Here is a 27,339-nt window from a genome sequence, read left to right as displayed (position 1 = left end):
TTTTATATCTTATAGCTTTATTTTATATCATATTTCACATATTTTAAGAAAAAAAGCATTATTTAAATTTAATAACTTACCTGGAAACCGATATATTGCATGATCACATACTGAAAAGCACTCTCTCCCTGTCTCCTTGAAAAGTCTAGCGATAAGCAAGAAATAGTCAATAGTACAAACTGCGTGATAATAGATAATAAGCACTGGTCCTTTAGGGAGATGTTCCATGCCAAAAACTTCATAACCTGGAAATAATATAAAATGCAATAAATAAATGTTATTTTGTTGAAAAATAAATGGAATATTGCAATCTTTTATTGAAAGAAAACACTGTGGTTCAGAAAACTGAAATTTAAGATCAGTTAAAAAGCTTTCCTATATGTTGCAGCATTCTGGATACTAGGTTGTCATCCACATGGGCCAGAACTTTCTCTGTTGTGCTCACATAATAAATGATATTTCTCCTCTGCTGGAATCTTCGTTCCTTGCTTAATTTTGGGCGCAGGTGGGAAAATATTTGCCTAGTCTTTGAGTGAGCTAAAACTGTGACTTCTTGTTTCAATCTCCTTTAAACTTTCATCAGGGCCATCTTAAGCATATGCGGTGTCGGGGTGCAAAGATCCACCAGGCACCCCTAGGTTGCCCAGAGTTGTCGAGCGTTTCTTAACAGGGGACCCCAAAGTTGTTGACTTTTTTAAAGGAGATAATTGTTTACCTTTAGAATGGTTGCAGACGCAGTGACTCACAGAGCCAACTAACAGGGGTTCCAGCGCCAAACGCACAGGGGCGCATGAAGGTGGGTGCGGGTTCCATGCTAGGGGGGAACAAAATATCAGGCGGCACAGTTGCCACGCTGTCTACCTGCTGCCTCCTCACCGCCCGCTGCATGGCAGCTAACTGGGATCCATTCGCTGCTATTCGTCGGATTTGTTGCTGCCATCGGCACTGTTGGCACACGGCGGATCCTGTCCAGAGATGTTTCCTTTGCTGCCACTTGCATTCCCCATTGTTCTGCGCTGGGATGTCACGTTGGGCGGTGCTGGGAGTGTGTGACGACAGCGGGAAAGCCAGCAAAGGAATCCACAGCTCGGCACATGCAACAGGATGCATCGTGCAGTGCCCACGACGTTCATGGTGCTCTGGGCATGGCACTGAAACAGTTAGCTGGGGCAAGAGTCGACAGGCTCTTCTGCTGCGGGCAGGTTGGTGCGAGTTTGGGAGCGAGCGTTGGAGTCCGAGGAAGAGCCGCCTGCAGAAGATGAACTCTGACGGGCTCTGCTCCGCTCAGCTGTTGGCAGCTCTTCCCTAGACTCCAACGCTCGGCCCTGGACTCTCAGCCTGGCACCCCTGTGAGCCTGGCACCCGGGTGCCGTGCACCCCTAGCGCCAATGGTTAAGATGCCCCTGACTTTCATATGGGTTATAATACTATATTTTCCTGAGCCTTTTTTATTTGAAGAACAGTATTACCCTTCTGTACAGAGTGTTGCACATTCTTTCCCCATCCCTAAGAGGTCTAATTTCAGGCATCTTCAGGCCATTGTCTGAATCACTTTTTACAATGTGAGAGAAAAGTTTCCCAGACAGATGCACCCTTGACCATGTCCTAAGTAGCCAGAGGGTTTCATCCTTATGACCCAAGCTTGGTTTTAGTAATGCGTTTCTGATTTATGCTTCAACATCTAAAGCAACATTACACTCTGGGATGCAATGAGAACATAAGATGGATCCTCTTGATCAAGCCCTCTGTATTCCATCAACCTCTTTCACGCAGTGTCCATCTAAATTAGCAGCCATCACCACATCATCACATCCTGTGCTGACAAATTCCATGGTTTGTGTCCAGAGTTTATGCTTCAGGGTTACCTAGTGATTTACCATGCTCAATAAAATTGCACCCTCAAAGTCTCACTACACGATGATATACTCATTAAATTCGCTGTGTACCCACCACACAGTTAAAACCGTAGTGGTAACTATTGTTCCAGGGCCTCAAGTCTGAAATTCTGATGCTCAGTCCTATGAAAGTATAGTAGCTGAATTATTGGTATGAAAGAAACATTTACTCACCATGCCATATCTTTCCAAATGTATCTAAAACTTGAAACGTAATTTGCCTTGGCTTTTTCCAAAATTTGGTATCAAAATCAGTTTCTTGATGGTTATTCCTCTTCTTGTAGACATATAGCAAAAATGAGATTGCACAGATGAACAAATACGTCATTATAATGATTGAACAAGGCAAAATCAGAAGCATGCGCAACCACCAAGAGTAAGTCCTTGAGCTCAGGTATTCTTCCAAGTAAGGAAAACTAATCCAGTTTCCCAGCATTTGAGTAAAGCAGCTCATGGTTTCCTGATATGAAGTCCCACGTGTATGTCAATGAAGGAAACAAATTCAGTTAAACCTTCTTTGGTTTTGATGGTATTTTCAACGACTGTTTACCTGGAAAACAAAAAATGCAGTATATCAGTTTGAACTGCCATTCCAGCAGCGTTCATGATTACATGAAATCTCCTGCTATTTAATATTTCCCTAGTTTTCCCCACTGTAATTTGCCAAGTAGATAGAAGTAGATACAAAATGACAAGTGTATGACTCCATTTATTTCTTGTAAAGCAAGCTGGTTTCAGTCCACTGCTGAAGTATTAAGGAAAGTGAGAAAGGGTCACTTCTCTTTGAGTCAGCAGAAATGGTTCCCCGCCTCCTAAAAGTGCAGCTCCTAAAAGTGCAGCTCGACTTAAATTATGTGGAGTGAACACAACACCAAACAAGAGGGAGGGTCGGGAAAATAGTGAGCCGATGGGTGGCAGCATTTTGGAATTCACTGCAAAGTGCCTCTTTCTGTGGATGTGAAATGGAAAACAGCACTGCTGCCAGATAAGAACAGATGCCAATGGCCAAACCCTGTTATAACTGCCTCTAGAACGTCTTTCTAGTTGGGTTATTGGGGACCATGCCACAATACACAACCATTGCATTTTTGTTTACAAATTACTAAGTCATCTGAAAACAGACCTTTACATAGTTGAATTTTTATTTTACTCTATCTCCACTACAACTTGTAACAAAATAGTATGGGAAAAGAGACAAAATTGATAAGGTGTTGTTGTTTAGTCATTTAGTAGTGTCCGACTCTTCGTGACCCCCTGGACCAGAGCACGCCAGGCACTTCTGTCTTCCGTTGCCTCCCGCAGTTTGGTCACACTCATGATTGTAGCTTCGAGAACACTGTCCAACCATCTCATCCTCTGTTGTCCCCTGCTTCTTGTGCCCTCATCAGGGTCTTTTCCAGGGAGTCTTCTCTTCTCATGAGGTGGCCAAAGTATTGGAGCCTCAGCTTCACGATCTGTCCTTCCAGTGAGCACTCAGGGCTGATTTCCTTCATAATGGATAGGTTTGATCTTCTTGCAGTCCATGGGACTCTCAAGATCCTCATCCAGCACCATAATTCAAAAGCATCAATTCTTTGGCGATCAGCCTTCTTTATGGTCCAGCTCTCACTTCCATACATCACTACTGGGAAAACCATGGCTTTAACCTTTGTTGGCAAGGTGATATCTCTGCTTTTTATGATGCTGTCTAGGTTTGCCATCGCCTATCTCCCAAGGAGCAGGCGTCTTTTAATTTCATGGCTGCTGTCACCATCTGCAGTGATCAAGGAGCCCAAGACAGTAAAATCTCTCACTGCCTCCATTTTCCCCCCTTCTATTTGCCAGGAGGTGATGGGCCCAGTGGCCATGATCTTCGTTTTTTTGATGTTGAGCTTCAGACCATATTTTGCGCTCTCCTCTTTCACCCTCATTAAAAGGTTCTTTAATTCCTCCTCATTTTCTGCCATCAAGGATGTGTCATCTGCATATCTGAGGTTTTTGATATTTCTTCCGGCGATCTTAATTCCGGCTTGGGATTCATCCAGTCCAGCCTTTCACATGATGAATTCTGCATATAAGTTAAATAAGCAAGGAGACAATATACAGCCTTGCCGTACTCCTTTCCCAATTTTGAACCAATCAGTTGTTCCATATCCAGTTCTAACTGTAGCTTCTTGTCCCACATAGAGATTTCTCAGGAGACAGATGAGGTGATCAGGCATTCCCATTTCTTTAAGAACTTGCCATAGTTTGCTGTGGTTGACACAGTCAAAGGCTTTTGCATAGTCAATGAAGCAGAAGTAGATGTCTTTCTGGAACTCTCTAGATTTCTCCATAATCCAGCGCATGTTTGCAATTTGGTCTCTTGTTCCTCTGCCCCTTCGAAATCCGGCTTGCACTTCTGGGAGTTCTCCGTCCACATACTGCTTAAGCCTGCCTTGTAGAATTTTAAGCATAACCTTGCTAGCGTGTGAAATGAGTGCAATTGTGCGGTAGTTAGAGCATTCTTTGGCACTGCCCTTCTTTGGGATTGGGATGTAGACTGATCTTCTCCAATCCTTTGGCCACTGCTGAGTTTTCCAAATTTGCTGGCATATTGAGTGTAGCACCTTAACAGCATCATCTTTTAAAATTTTAAATAGTTCAGTTGGGATATCATCACTTCCACTGGCCTTGTTATTAGCTGTGCTTTCGAAGGCCCATTTGACTTCACTCTCCAGGATGTCTGGCTCAAGGTCAGCAACCACACTACCTGGGGTATACGAGACATCCATTTCTTTCTGGTATAGTTCCTCTGTGTATTCTTGCCACCTCTTCTTGATGTCTTCTGCTTCTGTTAGGTCCTTTCCACTTTTGTCTTTTATTATGGTAATCTTTGTACAAAATGTTCCTTTCATATCTCCAATTTTCTTAAACAGATCTCTGGTTTTCCCCATTTTATTGTTTTCCTCTATTTCTTTGCATTGCTCATTTAAGAAGGCCTTCTTGTCTCTCCTTGCTATTTTTTGGAAATCTGCATTCAATTTCCTGTATCTTTCACTATCTCCCTCGCATTTTGCTTGCCTTCTCTCCCCCACTATTTGTAAGGCCTCGTTGGACAGTCACTTTGCTTTCTTGCATTTCCTTTTCATTGGGACGGTTTTAGTTGCTGCCTCCTGTATAATGTTATAAGCCTCCATCCATAGTTCTTCAGGCACTCTGTCCACCAAATCTAAATCCTTAAACCTGTTCCTCACTTCCACCCTGTTCCTCACTTCCACTGTGTATTCATAAGGGATTTGACTTAGATTGTATCTTACCGGCCCAGTGGTTTTTCCTACTTTCTTCAGTTTAAGCTTAAATTTTGCTATAAGAAGCTGATGATCTGAGCTGACTGTATATATATTATTTTTTTTAAAGATATTTATTAAAGGTTTTATAATTACAGAAAAAAGTGTAAAAGAAAAAAGACACACTGAAAAATTTAACAATACGGCAAAAACAAGAAAAAACCCAATACATAATAAAGAGAAAAAAGAAACACATCCAAATTCCATATCATTATCTTTCATTTACTTGTTTCCTCAACTTCCTCACACCTCCCTTTTTTGTATTCTAGTTCAAATGCTAATTCAGCAAATCCTTTACCTCTTTCTCAATTTTTGTTCTATAAATTAACTCTAACTAAATTTTCCACTTTAGCCCATTAACAATCAGTTTTTACTTAATTCTTTATAACATTTCTGCTAAAACCATATAATTTCATTCCAATATTCTTCTAACATTCCTTAATTTTGCAATATTTCTGTAAATATATTTTAATTTTTTTCCAATCTTCTTCCATCTACTCTTCTCCCTGGTCTCGGATTCTGCCAGTCATTTCCACCATTTCCATATAGTCCATCAGCTTCATCTGCCATTCTTCCCGAGTGGGTAGAACTTGTGTCTTCCAATGCTTTGCGATGAGTATTCTTGCTGCTGTTGTGGCGTACATAAAAAAGGTTCTATCCTTCCTTGGCACCAATTGGCCGACCATGCCCAGGAGAAAGGCCTTTGGTTTCTTCAAGAAGGTATATTTAAATACCTTTTTCATTTCATTATATATCATCTCTCAGAAGGTCTTAATCCTTGGGCACGAACACCAAAGGTGGAAGAAAGTGCCTTCAGTCTCTTTACATTTCCAACATTTATTATCGGGCAAATGATAGATTTTTGCCAACTTGACTGGTGTTATGTACCACCGGTAAATCATTTTCATTAAATTCTCCTTTAAGGCATTGCATGCCGTAAACTTTATACCTGTGGTCCATAACTGTTCCCAGACAGCCATCATAATGTTATGCCCGACATCTTGTGCCCATTTAATCATAGCAGATTTCACCATTTCATCTTGAGTATTCCATTTCAGCAGCAAGTTATACATTCTTGACAAATTCTTAACTTTGGGTTCTAACAATTCTGTTTCTAATTTTTCCACCTGGAAGCCTAATTTTTTGTCCAAATTATATGCCTCCATTATTTGATAATAATAGAGCCAATCTCGCACTCTGTTTTTCAATTTTTCAAAACTCTGCAATTTTAGCCTGTCTCCCTCTTGCTCCAGAATTTCCCAATATTTCGGCCATTTGGCCTCCATATTGAGTTTTTTCAATGCCTTCGCTTCCATTGGTGACAACCATCTTGGGGTTTTATTTTCTAACAAATCCTTGTATCTTATCCAAACATTAAACAATGCTTTTCTGATAATATGATTTTTAAAAGCTCTGTGAACTTTAACCTTGTCATACCACAAATATGCATGCCAACCAAATACATTGTTAAAACCTTCCAGATCTAAAAGATCAGTATTTTTAAGAAGCATCCATTCTTTCAGCCAGCAAAATGCGGCTGATTCATAATAAAGTTTAAGGTCTGGCAGGGCAAATCCACCTCTTTCTTTCGCATCTGTTAATATCTTAAATTTTATTCGAGGTTTCTTGCCCTGCCAGACAAATCTAGAAATATCTTTCTGCCACTTCTTGAAACAGTCCATTTTGTCCACGATTTGCAATATTTGAAACAAAAAGCAACAACTTTGGCAATACATTCATCTTTATAACAGCAATTCGGCCTAACAGTGATAGTTTCAAGTTTGACCATATTTCTAAATCCCTTTTCACTTCAGACCAGCATTTTTCATAATTATCCTTAAACAAGTTCACATTTATCGCCATCATATTAACCCCCAAATATTTCACTTTCTTAGCCAATATTAATCCTGTCTCTGTTTTTGCTGACTGTATAGAGCTTCTCCATCTTCGGCTACAGAGAATATAATCAATCTGATTTCGATGCTGCCCATCTGGTGATGTCCATGTGTAGAGTTGTCTCTTGTGTTGTTGGAAAAGAGTGTTTGTGATAACCAGCTTGTTCTCTTTTTTAAAAAAAAAATATTTTATTCAGTTTTACAATAGATATAAGGCGACAAAAGATAAAACACAATACAACAAAAAAATAGAAAAATACAATCACATACAAACACAAAACAGCAAAAAATATGAAAAAGAAAAATAAGAGAGAAAAAATTAAAAACAATTTTTATCCTCGTTATATTCTTTGCATTGACTTATTTCTCCGACCTCCCCAGACCTCCCTTCTCTGTATTCCAGATCATATATTCTATCAGCAAATTCCTTCCCTCTGTCTTAATATGATTTTGTCATAATTTTAATATCTTAATATAGTTACATTTCCTTATGTCTTAAAATATTAGATCTTTTTAATCTTTAAACTTTTTTTTTACTAATTACCTTTTACATTCAATCTGGTGTCGTCAAACATTCATTATCTTGTAGTGTTTCTGTAAATAGTCTTTAAACTTCCTCCAATCCTCCTTCACCGTCTCTTCTCCCTGGTCTCTGATTCTGCCAGTCATTTCTGCCAATTCCATATAGTCCATGACTTTTATCTGTCATTCTTCCAGCGTGGGTAGCTCCTGTGTCTTCCAATACTGTGCGATGAGTATTCTTGCTGCTGTTGTAGCATACATAAAGAATGTCCTATCCTTCTTATGCACCTGTTGGCTGACCATGCCCAGGAGAAAGGCCTCTGGCTTTTTGGGAAGGTGTATTTAAACACTTTTTTCAATTCATTATAGATCATCTCCCAGAAGGTCTTGATCCTTGGGCACGTCCACCAAAGGTGAAAGAATGTACCTTCAGTTTCTTTACATTTCCAGCATTTATTATCGGGCAAATGATATATTTTTGCTAGCTTGACTGGTGTCATGTACCATCTGTATATCATTTTCATAATATTCTCTCTTAAGGCATTACATGCCGTAAATTTCATACCAGTGGTCCATAACCGTTCCCAGTCAGCTAGCATTATATTATGACCAACATCTTGTGCCCACTTCATCATTACTGATTTCACTTCCTCATCCTGTGTATTCCATTTCAACAGCAAGTTATACATTCTTGACAAGATCTTAGTTTTGGGTTCTAACAGTTCTGTTTCCAATTTTGATTTTTCCACCTGGAAACCAATTTTTCTATCCAATTTATAAGCCTCCGTTATCTGATGGTAATGAAGCCAATCATGGACTCTGCTTTTTAATTTATCAAAACTCTGCAATTTCAATTTGTCTCCATCTTGTTCTAGAATCTCCCAATATTTTGGCCAATTGGCCTCCATACTGGGTCTTTTTAGAGCTTTTGCTTCCATTGGAGACAACCACCTTGGGGTCTTATTTTCAAGTAAGTCTTTATATCTAGTCCATACATTAAACAGTGCTTTCCTGACAATGTGAATTTTAAACATTCTATGCACTTTAACTTTGTCATACCATAGATATGCATGCCAACCAAACACATTATTAAATCCTTCTAAATCCAGTGTATCTGTATTTTCAAGAAGTAGCCATTCCTTCAGCCAGCAGAAAGCTGCTGCTTCATAATAAAGTTTTAAGTCTGGCAGGGCAAAGCCTCCTCTTTCCTTTGCATCAGTTAATAATTTAAATTTTATTCCTGGCTTTTTGCCCTGCCAGACAAATCTGGATATATCTTTCTGCCACTTCTTGAAACAGTCGGTTTTATCAATAATTTGCAATGTCTGGAATAGAAACAACATTCTTGGCAATACATTCATCTTTATCACAGCAATGTGACCCAATAGTGAGAGTTTAAAATTTGACCATATTTCTAAATCTTTTTTTATCTCCATCCAACATTTATCATAATTGTCTTTATATAAATTCCCATTCTTTGCGGTCATAGTAATTCCCAAATATTTTACTTTTTTCACCACTGTCAAGCCTGTCTCATTCTGAAACCTTTCTTTCTCAATTTCTGTTAGATTCTTTTCCAAGACCTTTGTCTTTGTCTTATTCAATTTAAAACCTGCCAATCGACCAAACTCCTGAATCAGTTCCAAAACTCTTTTCACACTAGATTCTGGCTCCTGTAATGTCAAAACTAGGTCATCTGCAAATGCTCTTAATTTATATTGTTTAGCTCCGACCTGTATCCCTCTGACCAAATGGTCCTTTCTAATCATGTTCAACAGCACCTCCAGGACTGATATAAAAAGCAATGGGGAGATTGGGCAACCTTGTCGTGTTCCTTTTTCTATTCTGAACTCCTCAGTCACAACATTATTAACAATTAGTTTAGCTTTTTGTTCAGAATAGATTGCACCTATACCATTTTCAAATTCTTGGCCTACCCCCATTCCTTGGAGATTCTTCTTCATAAAACTCCAAGAAATATTGTCAAAGGCTTTCTCCGCGTCCACAAATATCAAAACTGCTTTTGTGTTTATCCTTTCCTGTAAAAGTTCCAAAATGTCTATTATATTCCTTACATTATCAGATAAGTGCCTTCCTGGAAGAAAGCCTGCTTGGTCCTTATGAATCTATGAAGTATATGAAGATGAGCAGCAAAGTCAGTCCTCAGGGAATGTGCAGGCGACCTTGGAACGGACCGCTCACGGAAGAACCCCGACCAAATCTAAGAGGAGGCGTGTAGTGGTGATAGGGGATTCCCTACTGAGGGGAACAGAAGCAGTGATCTGTGGGCCTGACAAGATGTCTCGGGAAGTGTGCTGTCTCCCCGGGGCTAAGATCCAAGATGTAACTGAACGACTGCCAGGAATCATAAAACCCACTGACAAATACCCCTTCCTCTTGGTTCATGTGGGAACCAATGACACTGCAAGCAATAGCTACCAGAAGATCAAAAGAGACTACGAGACTCTGGGCAGGAAATTGAAGCAATTAAATGCACAAATCGTCATCTCATCTGTCCTCCCAGTTGAACGACGTGGCCCAGGGAGAGAGGGGAAAATAGTGGAAGTAAACAGGTGGCTTCGCAAATGGTGTAAACAGGAACGGTTTGGATTCTTAGATCACGGACTGCAGTTTCTTGAAGATGGACTTCTGGCAAGCGATGGGCTGCATCTCACAACGGTTGGGAGGAAAGTTTTTGCCAAAAACTCAGAAACCTCATCAGGAAGGCTTTAAACTGACTAATGTGGGGGAGGGAGACAGTGCTCCTGAAGGTAGGAGTCTATCAATTGATGAAGATGATCATCCAAATGTCATAGACCAAATGGAGCAAACAGCAAGCAGACCTAGTGGTGGGAGGAAAAAATCCTTAAATAAGAGACACGGGGGAATGACTAATGGACTTCAATGTCTGTACACTAATGCACAAAGCATGGGAAATAAACAAGATGAGCTTGAGCTCTTGGTACAGCAAACTAAATATGACATAATAGGCATCACTGAAACCTGGTGGGATAAGTCCCACGATTGGAATGTAAAAATGGAGGGATACAATCTATTTCAGAGAAACAGACCAGACAAGAAAGGAGGAGGAGTGGCGTTATATGTCAGGGATGTGTATACCTGTGAAGAGATCCAAGATTTAGAACCTCAAAGCCAAAGTGAGAGCATTTGGGTCAAAATTAAGGGAGAGAAGAATAACAGTGACCTCATTGTGGGAGTTTACTATAGATCCCCAAGCCAAACGGAGGACATAGATGATGCCTTCCTGGAACAGATGGCCAAGCATGCAAAAGGAAGGGAGATAGTGGTAATGGGGGACTTCAATTACCCAGATATTTGTTGGATGTCAAACTCAGCCAAGAGCATAAGGTCAAACAGATTCCTCACTGGCCTTGCAGACAACTTCATTGTCCAGAAAGTGGGAGAAGCAACAAGAGGAACAGCCATTTTAGATCTGGTCCTAACCAATGTCGATGACCTGGTTAATGGGGTAGAAGTGGAAGGATCATTAGGCGCAAGTGATCATGCTCTTCTGAAGTTTACTATACAACGGAAAGGAGCAGCCAAGCATACTAGGACTCAATTTCTTGACTTTAAGAAAGCCGACTTCATAAAACTTAGGGAAGTGCTGGGTGAGATCCCATGGACAGTAATACTAAAAGGAAAGGGAGTTCATGATGGCTGGGAGTTTGTTAAGAGGGAGATAGTAAAAGCACAACTTCAGGCAATACCAATGAGACGGAAACATGGAAGGTGCCTAAGGAAGCCAGGGTGGCTATCTAAAGAACTTTTAACTGAGTTAAGATTAAAAAAGGATGTGTACAAAAAATGGAAAAGGGGGGAAACCACCAAAGAGGAATTCAAACAAATAGCCAGCACGTGTAGACACAAAGTCAGAAAAGCTAAAGCACAAAATGAACTCAGGCTTGCTAGAGAGGTTAAAAGCAACAAAAAAGGCTTTTATGGGTATGTTCGTAGCAAAAGGAAGAACAAAGAAACAGTGGGGTCACTCAGAGGAGAAGATGGTGAAATGCAAACAGGGGACACAGAAAGGGCTGAACTCCTCAATGCCTTCTTTGCCTCAGTCTTCTCCGATAAAGAAAACAATGCCCGACCTGAAGAATTTGGAGCAAATGATTCAGCAGAGAAAACACAGCCCAGAATAACTAAGGAGATACTACAAGAATACTTGGCTAGTTTAGAGGTATTCAAGTCTCCAGGGCCAGATGAACTGCATCCAAGAGTATTAAAAGAACTGGCAGATGTGATCTCAGAACCACTGGCAATCATCTTTGAGAATTCCTGGAGAACAGGCGAAGTCCCAGCAGACTGGAGGAGGGCAAATGTTGTCCCTATTTTCAAAAAGGGGAAAAGAGAGGACCCAAATAATTACCGCCCAGTCAGTCTGACATCAATACCAGGGAAGATTCTGGAGCAGATCATTAAGCAAACAATCTGTGAGCACCTAGAAAGGAATGCTGTGATCACCAATAGTCAGCATGGATTTCTGAAAAATAAGACATGTCAGACGAACCTGATCTCATTTTTTGACAGAATTACAAGCCTGGTAGATGAAGGGAACGCAGTGGATGTAGTCTACCTTGATTTCAGCAAGGCATTTGACAAGGTGCCCCATGATATTCTTGTAAAGAAGCTGGTAAAATGCGGTCTTGACTCTGCTACCACTCAATGGATTTGTAACTGGCTGACTGACCGGACCCAAAGGGTGCTCATCAATGGTTCCTCTTCATCCTGGAGAAGAGTGACTAGTGGGGTGCCACAGGGTTCTGTCTTGGGCCCGGTCTTATTCAACATCTTTATCAACGACTTGGATGATGGACTCAAGGGCATCCTGATCAAATTTGCAGATGACACCAAACTGGGAGGGGTGGCTAACACCCCAGAGGACAGGATCACACTTCAAAATGACCTTGACAGATTAGAGAACTGGGCCAAAACAAACAAGATGAATTTTAACAGGGAGAAATGTAAAGTATTGCACTTGGGCAAAAAAAATGAGAGGCACAAATACAAGATGGGTGACACCTGGCTTGAGAGCAGTACATGTGAAAAGGATCTAGGAGTCTTGGTTGACCACAAACTTGACATGAGCCAACAGTGTGACGCGGCAGCTAAAAAAGCCAATGCAATTCTGGGCTGCATCAATAGGAGTATAGCATCTAGATCAAGGGAAGTTATAGTGCCACTGTATTCTGCTCTGGTCAGACCTCACCTGGAGTACTGTGTCCAGTTCTGGGCACCACAGTTCAAGAAGGACACTGACAAACTGGAACGTGTCCAGAGGAGGGCAACCAAAATGGTCAAAGGCCTGGAAACGATGCCTTATGAGGAACGGCTAAGGGAGCTGGGCATGTTTAGCCTGGAGAAGAGGAGGTTAAGGGGGGATATGATAGCCATGTTCAAATATATAAAAGGATGTCACATAGAGGAGGGAGAAAGGTTGTTTTCTGCGGCTCCAGAGAAGCGGACACGGAGCAATGGATCCAAACTACAAGAAAGAAGATTCTACCTAAACATTAGGAAGAACTTCCTGACAGTAAGAGCTGTTTGACAGTGGAATTTGCTGCCAAGGAGTGTGGTGGAGTCTCCTTCTTTGGAGGTCTTTAAGCAGAGGCTTGACAACCATATGTCAGGAGTGCTCTGATGGTGTTTCCTGCTTGGCAGGGGGTTGGACTCGATGGCCCTTGTGGTCTCTTCCAACTCTATGATTCTATGATTCTATGATTCTATTCTATGATTCCTCTACTAAAACTTTCTTTAATCTTCTAGCCAAAATGTCTGCAAAAATTTTGTAATCCACATTAAGCAATGATATAGGGCGGTAGTTCTTAAGTTGGTGTTTTTCAGATTCTGTCTTTGGTATAAGTGTTACAAAGGCTTCTTTCCCTTTTCCCCTGAAGTATGTCATTACAGACTTCCTTCAAAGGCTTCAACCAGTCTTTCAATGATTTGTAGTATCTTGAAGTCAGCCCATCAAGTCCTGGAGACTTGCCCAATTGCATATTCTGAATGGCACTCTCAACCTCTTGTTCTGTTATCCTGTAGCTCAGTTTAGATCTACTTTCTTGAGATATTTTCGGTAGCCCATTCACTTTCAAAAATTCCTCTATATCTGCTTCCTTCTGTGGTTGTTGAGAATAGAGCTGTTTACAGTATTTTTGAAAAGCACTCCTAATTTCAACTGGGTTCTGTATACCGTATTTTTCGCCCTATAGTACGCACTTTTTCCCCTCCAAAAATGAAGGGGAAATGTGTGTGCATCCTATGGGGCGAATGCAGGCTTTCGTTGAAGCCTGGAGAGCGAGAGGGGTCGGTGCGCACTGACCCCTCTCGCTCTCCAGGCTTCAGGAGAGCCGCAGCGCCAGCCCCACAAGATCGGGGGACAGAGGGGAGGCGGAACGCTGCCATCCCACTGTCTCCCGATGTGGTTTGGAGGCTGACGGCAGGGAGACGCATGCTTCTCCCCGCCGCCAGCCCCGCAAGCTCCAGGGACAGCGGGGAGGCGCAGCGCGTCTTCCCACTGTCCCCGGACCTGGTCTGCAGGTGGGCGGTGGGGAGAAGAGCGCTTCTCCCCACTGCCGGCCCCACAAGCGCCTGGGGGGGAAATAATTTTTTCCCCTTTATTTCCCCCCCAAAAAACTTGGTGCGTCCTATGGGCCGGTGCGTCCTATGGGGCGAAAAATATGGTAATTCTTCCTTCCACTTCCAAATTTGTTATTGTGTTCATTTTCTGTCTCTTCTTTATTTGCCATGCCAATAACTTTCCACATTTATTTGCTGACTCGAAGGTTCTTTGTCTCATTTGTCTGATCTTCCATTCAATCTCTTGATTTATCATTTGCATGTATTGTACTTGATATAACTTTATCTCTCTTAAAATTTCCTGTGATTTTGGTTTTGTTCTCAATCTCTTTTCACCTTCCTTAATCTTTTCCAATATCTTTTCTCTTTTTTCCTGTTGTAGTATCTTCTTGAGTGCATTCTGTTGTATCAGAAACCCGCTCATAACAGCTTTGCTTGCGTCCCAAACAGTTCTTTTCTCCACCATGGTGTTCAAATTTATCTCAAAATAATCTTGCAGGGTTTTCTGGGCCTTCTTGGTTATTTCCTCATCTCTAAACAGAGAGTCATTCATCCTCCATCTAAAGGAACCAGTTGATAGTAAGTTCATTACCATCTTTACTGCATTATGACCAGCTTGTTCTCTTGGCAAAACTATTAGCCTTTGCCCTGCTTTGTTTTGAACTCCAAGGCCAAACTTGCCAGTTGTTCCTTTTATCTCTTGACTCCCTACTTTAGCATTCCAATCCCCTATAATGAGAAGGACATCCTTCTTTGGTGTCACTTCTATAAGGTGTTGTAAGTCTTCATAGAAATGGTCAATTTCAGTTTCTTCAGCACCAGTAGTTGGTGCATAAACTTGGATTACAGTGATGTTAAAAGGTCTGCCTTGGATTCGTATCGAAATTATTCTATCATTTTTTAGATTGCATCCCAGTACAGCTTTTGTTTCTCTCTTTTGTTGACTATGTTGACTTTCTTTCTCTCTTTTGTTGACTATGAGGGCCACTCCATTTCTTTTACGGGATTCTTGCCCACAGTAGTATATATGATGGTCATCCGAACTGAATTCGCCCATTCCTGTCCATTTTAGTTCACTGATGCCCAGGATGTCAATATTTATTCTTGCCATCTCATTTTTGACCACATCCAATTTACCAAGGCTCATGGTTCTTACATTCCAGGTTCCTATGCAATATTTTTCTTTACAGCATTGGACTTTCCTTTCGCTTCGAGGCATATTCGCAACTGAGCGTCCTTTCGGCTTTGGCCCAGCCGCTTCATCAGCTCTGAATCTATTTGTACTTGTCCTCCGCTCTTCCTCAGTAGCATGTTGGACGCCTTCCGACCTGAGGGGCTCATCATCCAACGTCATAACTTTTATATGCCTGTTGTCTTTGTCCATGGAGTTTTCTTGGCAGGGATACTGGAGTGGCTTGCCGGTTCCTGCTCCAGGTGGATCATGTTTGGTCAAAACTCTCCACTATGACCTGTCCATCTTGGGTGGCCCTGCATGGCATAGCTCATAGCTTCTCTGAGTTATTCAAGCCCCTTCGCCACGGCAAGGCAGTGATCCATGAAGGGGTTGATAAGGGTAAGTGGGCTTTAAACCACAGCTGTTTTGATTCCAATAATAGCTGTGTTACAGGGAGTAATTAAATTTCTGCTTCTCAGTGTTATAATATCTGAAAAACTGTAAGTGCTTAATTTCATCTCCGCAAGTAGCAAACATCCTAGCTGTGTTTTAAGTTGACAATGTAGAAACAGGCTAAGATTTTCATACAACTGGTTTTTACACACACATTCAGACAAGACAGCATTTCTCTCTCTCTCTTTGCTGACCCATGCACAGTAACTGACAAATAACACAACTACTAGCACATTTGCAAAACTAAGCAAGAATCATTTGTTGAGATTGCAGGGGGTTAGCTAGACAACCCGTTGGGCCCCCTCCAACTCTACACTTTATGATTCTATGAACAAAAACTTTTACTTACATTCCTGGTAAGCCTAGATTGCCTTGACTTTGGTCACCTCCCTCTGAGAGCAGCAAAAGTCTTGTCTGGCGCTCTACTTTTTTGTAGGCTAATTTCCACCACTATGGAGACACGTCCCTTTATGTGGAGGTTTAAAGAGACAGTGGTGGGTGTGCCATCTGTATGAACAAAAGAAGCATTGTGAAAAAGAGAGAAGGCTTGGGGAGGCTGCTTCCTGGGAAGTTGTGGCCATTTGTAATCAAACACAAAGTATGGAGTCACACCTACAATAATTTTTATAATGTACAATTACATATTGGGTCACAGAAAACCAGTTCTTGACTAAGGAATAAAGATAGGAATTGTACTCGCAACACTCTGTTTGCGATTCAGTCATAGACTCATTAAGAACAAATATCCATGGCTTGTAAAAGCCAAACAGAACCAGAAAACATAAAAAGCACATGTATCTTATCTTCACTAGCCACTTCATGATTCACTTGAAGAAGAGTTAAAGCTAATTAAAACTCATTAAAACCACTTTGTTGTTTAGTCGTGTCCGACTCTTTGTGACCCCATGGACCACAGGAAGCCAGGGACTCCTGTCTTCTAAAAGGCAGATAAAACCACAGGCTTTCCAGAGAGAGATGTTGCCTTGCAAGCTGCTGATTCCCTTCCAGGCACTGCTCTGCTTCATCGCCTGACACTCCTGAGAATATGAGGGAGCCCTGTTTGCTTTAGTGTTGAGGAAGGCACTTGAGAGTGTTGAGGATGACACTTGAGAGCCAACCTGTCAAGTGCCTACCTTAATTCCCTATTCTATAGCAAGACTTTGAGAGAAGTGGTGAGCATGCCAACTTGAAAATTCCTGAGAGTATTCAGGAATCCACCAGATGCCAATAAGTCTCTGGGAACAGACCACCTTAATGGATCCCCCAGCCTTATAGAAGGGCACTGCATCATCACTTTAATTTCACCATTGAATTATCCATCTCAGACAATGGGCTCAGCACAAACGTCCCTACGAATGGATTTCTGCCTTCCCACTCCCATGGAGAGACCTGAACTAGGGTATGTTCTGTCTTATGTGTTGGGCCTTTAATTTACTGAAATGGTCTCATGGTTGCCATGGAGACCAGGACCCAGAGGTTTTATAGTCAAGAGCCATGTGTTGCAGCATTTCTGGTCTGTGAACAGATAATGTAGGAGGATAGAGACTGCTCTATAAAAAGAGGCGATAAAGAAGAAAATACAGTTATAAAAGGGGAAATAAGTGAAATTTATAAAATATTAGTAGGAAAGGAGGATCAAGAATTTAAGGCAAGGGTCTCCCCCCCCCCAGAAGATGACACCGGCAGTTAATTATTTAAGATTTATTGGTTCAACAAAAGCCCTGGTTGGAGCTCCACTAATTTCAGTCTACGTTGAAAATGCTGTCCATAAGAATAAAATAAAATTATTATAAATTTTTTTAGAGATGGTATTTAACACCAGTCAGATTAAATCAAATAAACAAGGAATATTGGGTGTTATGTTGGAGGGGATGCCAGGAAGCGGAATTATGTTCAAATGGGGTGGGGGTGTAAATATGTGCAATTTTTTTGCCAAAGTATGTTTAAGGAGATAACAGAAATCACTGGGTTAAAGCTGATCAAAAGTTCAGAGGTAGCATTATAATCAATTTACAATGGGGTGGAAGGGGTATGTCATTTATTCTTCTCTTAGTCCCTCCAGATTTTATGCCATGACGGAGGGGGGGGGGCTTCTCTTTACCTCCCTGGTGTGGATCATATATATATATATATATATGTTTGTCCAAATATATAAAAAAATGTCCAAATTGGTCTGATTTCTTTTTACTTTATAGAGAAGTTGCCGCTTTAATGGTGGCACTTGGGGGGTTTTGCTGAGAGGTCTTGATTGCACAGTGTCTCTGCGTTCAATATTGGAGCTTCCGTGGCTCCCTTCGGAGCTTTGGAGACTCCTAGGGAGCGTTCTCCGACACCACTGGACCCTTCGGAACCAGAATTTTCCTTATGGGCTTTTTTAGAGAAGGTGCTTTGCCCAAGCTCCCTTCCTGCCTATTTGCAGCAATCGGGTCAGTTCCTATGTTGATCCTTTATTTACAGTTCCTATGTTGATCCTTTATTTTATCAGCCACTGATGTGTTGACTTTCATTCGTATTTAACTGTTCCATATCCTTTAATTTGCAAGAGGAATTTATATCTGGTAACTTTCTGTGTGGAATGTTTTTTTTTTAACAAAAAATTCAACCATCCTTTATTGTTGCAATTAATCATCGCGCGCCCCCCAATAATTTTTATTAAGTTTCCATTTGCCAGATTAAACATATCATACCAATTAGTCCAAATTATATCAATACACATCATAAAGTCCAATTGTTTTCCAAATTAAATTTTTTTGTGTGGGGGGTACCCATGCTCCTCGATCGTCAGGAATCCAAAGATCCAAATTCCTACTGCTTTCCTCACTACAATGATGTTTCCAGTCCCATCTTCTCATCTTTGTCATTATTCATTTTCCTTATCTGTCACCTCCGAGTTTTCTCCACAAGTGGATTGAAAGGAACAGTCTTATTTTGTCTCTGTGTGGGTTTTGTAATGCTCTCTTGTATGTCTCTCATAAAAATCCAACAGTCAAGTTTTCGAGCAGACACACCATCTTGTCATTCCGATGAAATACAATCTAAATGTCCACTCGTTTACTTTCCAGACCCCCTGCCTCATAATTAGTCTTCCAGGAGGATAACAGCCCTTTCAGATTTACGATTCCAGCCTGACATCCAAGCGGCTCTTCCTCCCTAGACCATCCATCTTGCAGCCGAGGTCTGCCTATGCATCGAAAAATTTCTTGCTGCGTCACTGAGAGAGACTCACTTCTTTCCAAATCTTTCACAGACATACTATTTTTTCACACAGTTCATTTTCACTCCCACTTGCAAATTGGTCGTCGAGACGGTTTTTTGAGGGGGAGGGTTATTAGATACTCACATAAAGCTAAAATAAAAAAGTCTTCCCCCACCTTTCGTACCGTTTCACATACCAACATGTCGGCAGTTCTCTGATGTTATCTCTGTTACTTTCGTCCTTCTGTCTCGCTCTTCTTCTCTCAGTGGTAAAATTATTAGCAGATAAAAGCATTCCTGACTTCTCTTGAAGCATGTGCGTTTGTTGCTCCTATTCTTTTCCTCTTTTTAAACATCGCAACCAGACTCGCTCCTGAAAGTAGCTGGCAGGGAGCTCCGAACCTGCCCAAGGGCTATCCGCCTAGTGCCTCTCACCCCCTCCTTCATTCTGAACTCGGGGGTGATTTATGGCAACAGCAGGCGAGGCAGCGTCTTTTCAATTCTCTGAAAAGACGAAGGGAGACTGATATACTCCCCATATCAGCCTCTAATTACCTCGTGGAAGCTGGAGAAGACATTATTGGCAGCCATCTGTCAAGGTGCCCCTAGTGGCCCCCTCACAATTAATCATTTCCAGCATTTCCCCCCTGCTCCAAGGACTCAGTTTTACTGCGTAGTGACCTTTCACCACCTTGCTTTTCTCAGAACCGAAAGTGGTCTGGCATCTGGCCATTAATGTGGGCAGACTTTCAGCATTTTCTTTCAATACTTTCCCATCTGATAACAAGCTGATATCTCATCAACACCATAATAAATCAAAGTTAGAATCCTCTGTGGGAGGGTATTGCCACAGAACATCCCAATATGTTCCACACAGTTCCATTCTTTGAATTAATCCATAAGCATTATAAAGTTCTGGTTGATTCCCTCTTGCAGTCCATTAATAATTGCAATCCATTAGTAACTAATTTTTTGCTTCGGTGAAGAGATGCCAACATTATAAAAAAAGCATGGTGAATATATAAAGAGAAAAAGGCTTCTCTCTACCACATACCAATCCAATTATGATTAAAATCTTCTCCAGATCAAGACCTTGGCACTCAGTGGCTGATTCATTCAGCAGCAGGTTAACTTGTCTCCTTCTTCCAGAACATGCCTGCTTCTCAAGTCTGAATTCGGATATAGCTTAAAAAAAAGAAGAATCTCTGTGCATGGTGACCACGTTGGAGAATTTCCAATGCATGCAGGGCATTCCGTAGGAGCGGGAGGCAGCTACTGGGCAATCTGTGAGTGAGAGCGCTCCCCCCGACCTGGGGTGGGGGGTTTGCAATGAAATTACTCTCAAATTATCCTTAATCGGCTGCATGCTCTGGTGAGAACCATTGTTCACCATGGCGGCAAAAAAAGGAAGTCCGCAATCTATTCATAACAATACATTTCAAACAAAATCAAAAGTTACACTACACCTTTATCTGCTGCCGTAATACCACAGAACAATCCCTCCAATTCTCAATCTCTCATCACTGCCAAAAAATCTCTCCCTCTCTGCTCACTTTCACAATAAGTTTGAGAATTCACTGTCCCAAGGGAGGGAAGTAACTCATGGCTCTTGATCATAAAACCTATAGGTCCTGGGGCAGCTCAGGAATCATGGCTTCTGTGGGTCATGAGACTGTCTCAGTAAATAAAAGGCCCATTAGGAAGGGCATGGACACGGGTGGCACTGTGGGTTTAACCACAGAGCCTAGGACTTGCCGATCAGAAGGTCGGTGGTTTGAATCCCCACAACGGGGTGAGCTCCTGTTGCTCGGTCCCTGCTCCTGCCAACCTAGCACTTTGAAAGCACTTAAAAGTGCAAGTACATAAATAGGTACCGCTCCAGCGGGAAGGTAAAGGCGTTTCCATGTGCTGCTCTGGTTTACCAGAAGCGGCTTAGTCATGCTGGCCACCCGGCTCCCTCCGCCAATAAAGCAAGATGAGTGCCACAACCCCAGAGTCGACCACGACTGGACCTAATGTTCAGGGGTCCCTTTACCTTTACCTAGGCAGGGCATACCCTGGTTCAGGTTTCTGCAAGGGAGTGGGAAGGCAGAAATCCATCAATAGTGGGGTTTGTGCTGAGCCCATTGTCTGAGATAGATCATTCCCTGGTGACATTTGGAGTGATGATGCAGCGCCCCTTTATAAATCCTCATAAAACTTCAGATCAGAAGAATCTTTATTTGCCTCAGCCACTAGCCATTGAAATACAATACAATAAAATGTACTGAAGATAGAGGTAAAAACGTAACTATACAAAATACATTTTGGAGGTTCACATCAGTAATCAAATAATCAAATAATAGATCTTATTCTAATTGCCCCCTCTAAAAACCTTGCAGATTTTGCTGCCACCTGGTCATCTTGATCCGCTGGAGGAAAGGACACAGTAGCAATGGTTGAGCAACCCAGCATGGACAATAGTAGAGGGGTAATACCCTCACTCCTCAAATCTTTATAAAGAGTGCAACCAGAAACTCATGAGCCACTGACTCAAAAGTGCTATCTCCACATGGACATCACTGTTTTTCCAGTGGAATTTTCTGAAATTGACCCTCAAGTACAGCTGAAGGCAGTTTATTCAAACTTGCGAAAGTGAAAGCATGTCTGTATTTCGGAATTGTTAAATTTTGCAAATAGGGTGCCCAAGTGTCAAAATGACTAGGTAGAAAATAATCATATCATGGACAAAATTGCCTTATTGTGGCCAAATTATTCTGTCGTTCAATTAGGTGCTGTCTAATTTAATTATTTACTTTACTGAAGCCCAGCGTTAATAACTGTTGTGATGATAAACCAGAAAAATAAAGCTTTTGTTTGACAATTATAGTCCAAGCACTCTCATGACAATCTTGCAATACTAAGGGTAGTAGTCCAGTGTGGTTTAAATTTAGGCAAAGCCAATAATGAAATGTCCTACACCAAATCTGTAATTCAACTGAGGGGAGACTAGCACAATGAATCGTTTGGTACACAGGATGGAACAGAAACAAATTGCCTTAGGAACTTAGGTTGAACAGCTTCTGTAGATCCAAGGTGAGGCCCTGTCCAAATCTGAGCCCATATAATAACTATGCCAGGGGTTTAGCTTTAAACAGGTCTGATGGTATACGATTGCCACCTTTGTATGTAAAAAGCCTGTCAGAATTTTGGCGCTTTGAGATGCTTTTTCCTTTGCATATTTCTGGTGTGCTCCCCACAACCCTGCTGACTGAAAAATAGGGCAAAGGTATTTAAAGACTTTAACTTGTTCGATCAATAGATTATTCACATACCCCCAATGGGTCCTATAATTTATTGAAAATTTAGTTTTCTTTAGTTTGACTTTAGTTTTCTTGTAGTTCACAGCCAGGTGTTCTCTTTGGCAGTATCCTGAGAACGCCCTCATAAACCTTTTTAGCCCACTTTTGTTTGCGATAGAAGTACCATTTATTTAATTATTTGATTATCTAATTATTTATTTCATTTCTATACCGTTTTATATTTTAAGAAAAATCGAAAAGCGGTTTATAGCACATTAAAACATCAATAAGACAATCTGAAGAAAGTCAAATATAGAGTATACAGTCAAAGCAACATAATTAACTAAAAAAAACAACAAACTTAATTATCCCAAAGATTTCAAAATAAAACATTAGAAAGGAGGTAAACTACGGAATACACACTCCACAAAGTAAGTTAACAACATTTTTTTAAAAAAAACCCACTGCTAAGTGAGGTCAAATATAAAATGCACATTTAAAACAGCATAACTAACTAACAAAAGAATAAAACATTATCATAAGCATGTCACAGCTGTTTGGCAGGCACTAAAAGATGGGGCAAAATAATCCAATAGTTAGGGTTTGTTGTCAGGCAATGTCCCTCTGGTCTCACCAGGCACCGCTTTAGTAGAGCTGGTCAGTCTGGGCCCCAGGCCCTAGGCCAGGTGGAAAGGGCCTTGCAGGGAGCGGCCCTCACGACTCACAGCAATACCTGAGCTCAGTGGATCACCCAGGGTGGTTAGTTATGCTTCTGATTTGCTTTATCCATTATTGAGAGTAGTGTATTTGGTTCTCTGGGCTTCCTCATTTTTGCTCTGTTTTTACAAGAAGATGAATAACCAGCAAAAAACTGAGGCTGATAGCAAATTTTGGGGCATTCCAAGGCAAGTTACAGATATGTTTAGAAAGATATGCCCTGGTGAGGAGACAGAGCCAGAGCAGCCAGCTGAGATGTTATCACTGGAGAGTATTTCTGACCCCCCTTCTCCCAGAACCCGGCCTTCATTGAGAGTGCAAGAGCAAAGGACTCAGAGGCAATTAGCCCCCGGTGGCCACTGTAAGGAAAAGTGCTGCTGGTAGGAAGGGAGTGGAGAGGATCTTAGTTGGAGCAATGCCATTGTCTCTCGCTGTGATGATTGAATAAACTCATTAGTAAGAACTCTTCTTGTTTTTCTCTGCTTCTTGCTGCCACCGGGGGAGGGGGGGGATAAAATCCCCCAAAGCCTGACAATAGATATAGATGTAGACGTAGATGTAGATGTAGATAGATATGATCATCATCATATTGTAAACCGCTTGATGAATTTCAGTTTTTAATGAGTCTGTGACTGAATTGCAGGCACTGCATGACAGAGTAAAATGGACCAACGTATATGTATGCGATTACTGCTCTGACTTAACTGACAAATGTATGCTGGACTTGAATCCTTCACCTCCACCTGACAGTATTGAACATGTGCCAGATGCCAGAGACCCTTTGATATCAGAGCATGTCAACCTGGAATTTCTGGGGCTCCAAAGCAAGCAATACATGCTGCATAATTAATGCAGCATGGTGCCAATGGAAGAGCTTTTACTGGAGCAGCACTAGGATTCAATATTGTAAACCGAACATGTTATTAAGGTTTGTGTATTACATCATGCTCCTATCTCATACACGTCTTATACTGGGAGAAGCCACCAGCAAATGGAGGTAACATACTTATCACAATACCTACCTTTACCCCTTAGTCAACGATTGGTGTTCTGTGACCCAGTATGTTGTTATATGGCTGCTATTGTAGGTGTGACTTCATAATCTTTAATTATAAATGGGCACGACCTCTTAGTAATCTTTTTCACAATGCTTGGTTTCTTCATACAAATGGCACACTCATCAGAGTCTCATTAAAACACCACAGAAAGGGGCGTTTCTCCATAGGGGTGGAAATTAGCCTACAAAAAAGTGCACCAGCCAGGACTTCTGCTGCATCCATAGAGAGGTGACTGAAGCAAAGGCGATTTAGACTTACCAGGAATGTAAGTAAAAAAATTGTTCATAGAATCATAAAGTGTAGAACTGGAAGGGATTCCAAGGGTCATCTAGTCAACCCTCTTCAATGCAGGAATCTCATCAAAGTCTCTCATTCAGTTTGAAACCATAGTAGACCCTGCTTTGTTTGCAAATGTCCTGTTGTTGTTGTTGTTGTTTAGTCACTTAGTCATGTCAGACTCTTCGTGACCCCATGGACCAGAGCATGCCAGGCACTCCTGTCTTCCATTGCCTCCCGCAGTTTGGTCAAACTCATGCTGGTAGCTTCGAGAACACTGTCCAACCATCTCGTCCTCTGTTGTCCCCTGCTTCTTGTGCCCTCATCAGGGTCTTTTCCAGGGAGTCTTCTCTTCTCATGAGGTGGCCAAAGTATTGGAGCCTCAGCTTCATGATTTGTCCTTCCAGTGAGCACTCAGGGCTGATTTCCTTAAGATTGGATGCGTTTGATTCTCTTGCAGTCCATGGGACTCTCAAGAGGCTCCTCCAGCACCATAATTCAAAAGCATCAATTCTTCAGTGATCAGCCTTCGTTATGGTCCAGCTCTCACTTCCATACATCACTACTGGGAAAACCATAGCATTACTACATTGGGAACAATTCCACATTTAAAAATGTGTTTATACACACACCCACCCACCCTCAGATGAACAGCAACACATGACACATTACACCGTGCCATTTATTAACAGAAATAAAGACAATATGGAAAAGCCATGTGTGAAAAACTAAGTACATCTTATTATTAAATAGCTTGCAGAACCACATTTAGCAACAATAAGAAGCTAACATTTTCTGTAGGACTTTATCAGTCTCTTAGATCACTTCAGTTCACTGAAGTTTGCTGGCATTTGTTTATGCACAGCTATCTTAAGGTCTTGCGCAGCATTTCAATTGCATTTCAATTGGGCTGAGGTCTGGACTTTGACTAGGTCATTGATTTCCTGGTATGCTTGGGATCCTTGTCCTGTTAACAGCATGACCCAATTTTGGCCAAGCTACAGCTGTCGGGGAAATTGCCTTTAGAATACTTTGGTATACAGGGGAGTTCATGGTTGACTCAGTGACTACAAGGTTCCCAGCTCCTGTGCCTACAAAACAAGCCCAAATCACCAAGCTGCTTGTGCTGATGTGCTGTTTGGTTTTCGTCAAAGGTGGTGCTGTGCATTAAGGCCAGACATCTCCACTTTGGTCTCATCTGTCCAAGGACATTGTTCCAGATGTCTTGTGGTTTGTTCAGACGCAACTTTGCAAACCTAAGCCGTGCTGCCATGTATTGAATAATAGGATTATTCAGAAGGTATTGAATAATCAGGATCAGGTGCACAACCTTGGGGTCATTTTGAACTCACATCTGTCCATGGATGCACAGGTTAATTCTGTGTTGATTCTGGTAGCTAGACTGGTGATAAGGAGCGGCCGCTGGACCATATAACACCCAGCCTAGAAGATATTGGCTCCCTGTACATTTTTGAGCACAATTCAAAGTGTTGGTGTTGACCTTTAAAGCCCTAAACGGCCTTAGTCCGGTATACCTGAAGGAGCATCTCCACTCCCATCGTTCTGCCCGGACACTGAGGTCTAGTGCCGAGGGCCTTCTGGCGGTTCCCTCACTGCAAGAAGTGATGTTACAAGGAATCAGGCAAGCTGCCTTCGTAGTTGGGAGTGGCTCCCGCCCTTTGGAACACCCTCTCATCAGATGTCAAATAGATAAGCAAATACACAACTTTCTGAAGACATCTGAATGCAACCCTGTATCAGGAAGCTTTTAATCGATGATGTGTTGCTGTGTTTTTATTATGTTCTCAGCCGCCCAGAGTTGCTGGAGCAACCAGGCTTACACTTACACACACCCACCCACACACCCACACACACCCACCCACACACACACACACACCTTTATCCTTTAGCTCCTGAAAGACTCGAGTTTCCATCTTAGCTGATTTCTTTCTACCATAGCCTCAATTATGAATACCAGAGTAGACTGATCAGGATTTAAGAATTTGTTGGGCATTTGTTCCTGAAGATGATGTGAACAAAGGCAGAAACTTTCGATCTGAAAATCATTGGGTGTGTTGGGGAATGTTATTAGAGAGAAGAGAGGTAGATAGTCTTTATGATGCCTGACAGTATTGGTGTCAGGGACTGGAATGAAGCAGCAGAGGGATGGGACGAATCTCCCCGCCCCCCCCCCCCAGGTATTCGGTATCAATTTTTCTTATAATCGTATCCCATTCCAGGGAAGCTACACTATTCATATTTCCCATCAATATGATATTTCAACTCTTATTTCCCAATAAGAAATATTTCTTCAAGGCCAGCTTTTTCTGATTTGGTGCATACACACCTACTGTATTGGCAATGTTTTTTCTCCTTTTGATGTTATTTGAGTTATCAATATTCTTCTTTGTTCTTCTTTGGATCCAGTTCAGGTTTTATATACATTACCATGCCTCTCTTCTTTGTTGCATCAAAGGCTACAAAGTCCTTTTCCAATCTTTTATTAATCAAAATTCTTCTATGGTTCTTCACAATGTGTGTGAAAGAAAATCACATCCAAATTTAACTTTTTAACCACATGTTCAATCTTGTTTCTTTCAGTTTATTATTAAGTTCATTTACATTCATCTTGTTCTTTATTTGTCTCTTGTCTCTTTGTCTCTTGTTTTAACCTCTGTTGGTTCTTCTTCCTGTTCTGCTTTCAAACCTTCCTCCTGCTAATTCTTTCCCATATTTTCTCCAGAATTAGTCTGCTTCAGTGGGATCCTGCCACCTTTGTTTTCTTCCTTTACATGTAAAAGATTGTGCTTGAGGATATACCCAACAATAAGGGATTTTGTTATTTTTCAGTGTATCTGTCAAATATTTGTTATTTACTCTGGTAGTGAATCTGTATTACTCTGTCCTGAATTCTCTTTGAATTAAAAAACAGCAAACAGTCACTTAGCAGTTTGTTTGTTTG

The 27,339-nt window shown here is 41.5% G+C and overlaps 1 long non-coding RNA gene across 2 annotated transcripts; it reads right to left on the bottom strand.

The window, feature by feature from the left end:
* Positions 1-27,339, bottom strand: LOC310669966. 2 transcript variants are annotated; one of them, XR_014507461.1, is made up of 3 exons: positions 25,913-27,339; positions 2,070-2,445; positions 1-245 (listed from the first exon to the last, which is right to left on the bottom strand). It is a non-coding gene; the product is annotated as an uncharacterized lncRNA (long non-coding RNA). The 2 variants fall into 2 exon arrangements; XR_014507462.1 differs by lacking the exon at positions 25,913-27,339 and adding an exon at positions 16,200-16,319.

This window comes from Podarcis tiliguerta, assembly GCF_965153285.1.
Source record: "Podarcis tiliguerta genome assembly, contig: HAP1_SCAFFOLD_109, whole genome shotgun sequence".
Lineage (NCBI taxonomy): Eukaryota > Metazoa > Chordata > Lepidosauria > Squamata > Lacertidae > Podarcis > Podarcis tiliguerta.
The sequence above is the reverse complement of the archived record's forward strand: the minus strand, read 5'-3'. Positions and strand labels throughout refer to the sequence as shown.